Here is a 4,853-nt window from a genome sequence, read left to right as displayed (position 1 = left end):
TTCAGGCTTTGACCCGCCACAGAAAGTACAGAGACTTGATACTTGCCCCCGAGAAGCTCTCACACGTTCAAGGACGCTCTACACCAATATGTGTGCAGCAGAGAGCTAGAGGTGGAAGGGTTCAGGTACCCAGCATCGGGGGAATGTAGATGTATCCTGTGGAATAGAACATAGCACTCAGAAGCAATGAGCTAAATGGACATAAAGCGACATATAGAGAACTCAAAATCTTTAAGTAAAAAATAAGAAATAGAATAAAACAGAGAGTGCAATGCCACATATACAATCTAGCACACATTTCTATATAAAATAATGCTACACATGTATTTTCAAGGACACATACCCAAGGATACGTACCAAACAGAGTAGTGTGGTACCTCTAGGGGAGAAAGAAATGGGGATGGGAGATGAAGGAGAGAAACCAAAAACGAAAACAGACTCAGCTCTTACAAGGAATGGTGAATTAGCGCGAGGCTAAAACTTAATGCTTTGCTCCTGAGAGGTAGTAACAAATAAATAATGAATGAAAAGAAACCACAAAATCACTTGCCTTTTACTTTTCTTTAAATTAAATTTCACCACCAGCAAGCATTTACAGACCTCCTTCTAAGCCTGTGACATGATTCAAGTTCTCTGTGACCATGGGACAAGTCACTGGCCTCTCTGAACCTCAGTTTCTTCAGTGGAAAATATAACAAAAAGGAAAGGGAAAATGAGTGCTGGTGCTACCCAGGTTACAATGTTGTAAGTTCTGTAAGACAGCAGGGTTTGTAAGATTGAAACGAGGTAATATCTGAGACCAAGAGCACGTGGGCACTGCGTGAGTGTCCGTCATTTTCCACTGGGGAGAACGGGAGCAGAGTGGGACCCAAACAGGGAATCGCGCAAAGTTCTCAGACATTTGTTGCCAACTCAGCTCCAGGGCCACAAGAGGCAGCCGCAGGTGTTCATATAATGTTCAACTGTTGTCTGCTTTTGTATGGGAGAGAGAGACCTGTAGCCACAACACATCACCGCATTGGTTGTCAGAATTCATTTGGCATAACCAGCACAGGCTGCCGGTTTAGGCAAAGCTGACCTGCCCCTTAGGAGCACCTGACTTTAAGCATCTGACTTCAACTCAGGTCATGATCTTACACTTCGTGGGTTTGAGCTTCGTGATGGGATCTATGCTGACAGCTCAGAGCGTGGAGCCTGCTCCGGATTCCGTCTCTCTCTCTCTCTCTCTCTCTCTCTCAAAAATAAATAAACATTAAATTAAAAAAAAAAAAAAAAAAAAGCTGACCTGCCCACACTGAGGTAGGGCCCTTCTTCAAACCGTAAGGCACACCCTCCTAAGACCCAAGGTCCGAGCTCAACACCTAAGTAGAGGACAGCACAGTCACCCCTCTTGCTGCCCCCAGGCCCATGAGCTCTCTGTACCTGCCTCTGATCCAAAAGAAGTCCCTCAAGCCTTGCTTTCTATGCTAGAGAAGAAAGCATTGTACTGAGCCTGTCCTTGTTCAACAGAAGAAACAGGCCAGAAGAGCCTGAGAGAATATTCTCGCCCACAAGCTGAGCAATCAAGGCTTCCTTTGCAAACATCAGGCAAACTAGCAAAGCAGGAAGCTGGATTGGGCCCAGGCTCCTGGTCACTCTGGGCAGGTGACGGTCCCATTGGGTCTGGGTGTGGCCTCTTCATCTAAGGTGGAACGGGGAATGTTTGGAAGCACTTTGGGGAGGAAAACCTGAAGGAAGGGTGGGAATTCCCGTGCCCAGGACATGTGAGTTCTGTCCTAGAGATCCCCAGGAGAGCTTTTGGCTGCCTCTAGACCAAGTAAGATATCCTTGGCGGAAGCATGAGAAGCCCCCCAAACTGTCTCCAGCCTCAGGTTGACTTCTGGTGGGTTTTAGGAAATTCTCTTCAGATCAACTCTAAGCTCCCCCCCACCAAAACTGCTATGAAAACATGAGAAAGGACAGTAAAGAGAGAGCTCAGTCACACAATTTTGTTTTCTTTCCTCCTTTAAATGAGGCATTCCCAAAGTTTCAACCGGCCACAAAGGGGAAGTGGGCATCAACATGGGCTGGTACATTATTTTCCACCAGTGCATCCCCGCAGCTGTCCGCGATCAGAGAGGCGTCTGTGACCAGTTAATCCTGTGGTGCAAGAGAAAACCTTGGTTCTTTATTTAACATACGCAGGGTACCCAGAAGCTGTAAAAGGAAAGCTGCCCGGGACATTTTAAAGCGAACCCCAGGGAGAACGACTTCAAAAGAATAATGTGCTGTTCCCGGCATCCTCACCCATGGACATCAGCTAGCACCTCCTTCTTCCCCATGTCCTCCAGAGACTTCAAACTTCAAAGTCAAACCGAAGGGTCCCGTTTCTTCACTCTTTAACAAAAGTAAGGCTGGGTACACTGGCCTCCAGGAGGGCATTTCAGGGTGTCAGTCTCCCCCCGAGCGTGGAAGCTGCCGCAGTTGGGAGCCATGTTTTCCTTTTAACTTGTCATGTCCTTCCAGCAGACATCCGGATTTTCTTTTGAAAATGTTAGTGGACTACACATGAGGCCCTGTTTTTCCTCCCCTGCCCCTGGGAGAGGAGAGCTAAACAGAGGCTATGGAAATGGAAGAAGGCAACATTTTCTGAGCACCTACTGTGTGCCAGGTTGGGGAGGAAAGCATGTTGGAGCGGGGCGAGTCTCAGGTACTCCGGGACCCTGCCCTCCAGCAAAGACAGAGGGAAAATACAGCCGTGGAACTGCCGAATGGAAATTTTGTGTACTGTGAATTAATTCACTAAATGTTTTTCGAGCATCTACTATGTCCCTATCACTGTGCAATGGTACAAAAGATATTTAAGACATAGCCCCTGCCCTAAATGAGCTCAGACTCTGATGGGGAAGCCAACATTTAAAAAATAAAATGCAAACTAACTGCAGTAATAGAGGTGTGCATATTCAGAGCAGCAAAGCTACGGGATCTTCCAAGTGGCTGGGAGGTTTTCTAAATACAGCTCCATCTTCCTTGTGATTTAGAAATCTTAATCCTGCTTCTGGTATTATATTGTCTGTCACCTTAATTATCATATTGTTGAGAGTTTGGAGATTTTCCTGTGTTTTCATGGATGTCTAGAATGTGAAAATAAAAAAATTCTAAAGACCTTCTGAAAGAATAAGCATGCCGGAAAGCCAATGGATGTTGGAAAAGCAAGGTCGAAGGCTTCACTCATTAGACAGGAAAGCTTCTATAAAGTTAATTAAAATATGTGGTAGTGACAAGGCCAAGAACAATTCAGTGGAATGTTTCATCCAGAAACCTTCTCATATATATTTAGTAACTTAGTATATGGAAAAGTTTGCAACTCCTATCAGTGACGAAAGGCTGGGTCATTCAATAAATGGTGTTGAGTGCCATTTGCAAAAATATCTACTTTGTAAATGGCTTAGCATTTGCAAAAATATGACACATCTCTCCCACCCTATGTCAGATTAATTCCAGATGGACTAATAATTTAAATATTTGTAAAAGAAATGCTCAGACTTCTAGAATGAAATACAGATACAACCTGAGCTAAGGGCTTCCTAAGAAGGATTACAAGGAAAGAAAGCTGAAGGGCAATGCTGATAGATTATACTCCACATCAAGAAGGGATGTGCAGTGTCACTGTGTCACTGCTTTCCTTTGCCTGGAAGCCAGGGGGGAGGACAGTGTCAGTGAGACACCAGACAGACACACTGACGTTGGAAGGATGAGGGCATGCATATGTTTGGCGTTTTTATTTTTCAATGATGATTGTGTATTATTGTATAATAAAAATTAGAAACATATTTTTTGCAGCAAGTGTCTGGGAATTCAACCTTCAAAGTATTTTTCATTTAACTGGCCCCCCGAAACAAACAACAAAAGCAGTATCCCTGCCAGTTAATAATGCTTTTTCACATACATTATGATGGGTTTTTGTGTTTTTTGTTTGTTTGTTTGTTTGTTTGTTTGTTTCAAAATAACCTAATGAAGTAAACGCTTTCATTTTTATCTCTACGCTTGGGATGCAGAGTGGTATATTGTCTTGTCCAATGTTGCACAGCAAGCAGGAAGCAGAACTGTGAACCATTCCTGGATATCCAGGTACCACGTGTTCTGTAATTTCTGTAACCTCACAGCTGAGACTAATCCATCGTTAAGTTTGTGGAGATGCCTCCTCAGTCTTGGGCCCAGAAGGGGTGAGGCTGGGGCTTCACTGGCCTCGCTAGTCTGCCATTTTCAATGTTCAGAGTCTGTTGACTGTAATCTTGCTGTTTAAATGAACCTGTGCTTATATCTGATCCTTGGCACCCAGGCCCCTGGACAGAAATAAAACTGGATTGTTGGGTACCGTTGAGAAATGTGCCAGAATTGGTGAACAGAAGACAGAGTCCTTATGCCACAGTGTGCCATATAGTTCTGGCCTTCAGCCTCCTCTTCATACAGTAGCTTGGAAAAACATCAGAATTTAATTACCGCCAGATTTCAGTGTGAGAAAAAGGACTTACCTGCAGAAAATAATGCAATTAATGGTTAACCCTTTTTTTTTAAATTTATTTATCACTGAGAGAGAGAGAGAGAGAGCAAGCAGGGGAAGGGCAGAGAGAGAGAGAGAGGAAGAGAGAATCCCAAGCAGGCTCCATGCTGTCAGCTCAGAGCTCATTGCGGGGCTCCAACTCACAAATGGTGAGATCATGACCTGAGCCAAAATCAGGATTCAGACACTTAACCGACTGAGCCACCTGGGCACCCCAATGGTTAACCCTTTTATCTCAGAACATCGAATGAGATAAATAAATAGGATGTAACCATTTAATACTCGAAGAGTTTAATATGTCTGTAACAAT

General features: G+C 44.2%; 1 pseudogene; it reads left to right on the top strand.

The window, feature by feature from the left end:
* The first annotated feature begins 2,665 nt into the window (after positions 1-2,665).
* On the top strand, positions 2,666-4,455 carry LOC132664986 (protein kish-A-like; annotated as a pseudogene).
* Positions 4,456-4,853: the final 398 nt, after the last annotated feature.

Source organism: Panthera onca, chromosome D3, assembly GCF_046562875.1.
Source record: "Panthera onca isolate mPanOnc1 chromosome D3, mPanOnc1 haplotype 2, whole genome shotgun sequence".
Taxonomy (NCBI): Eukaryota; Metazoa; Chordata; class Mammalia; order Carnivora; family Felidae; genus Panthera; species Panthera onca.
This window is presented reverse-complemented; position numbering and strand designations above follow the sequence as displayed.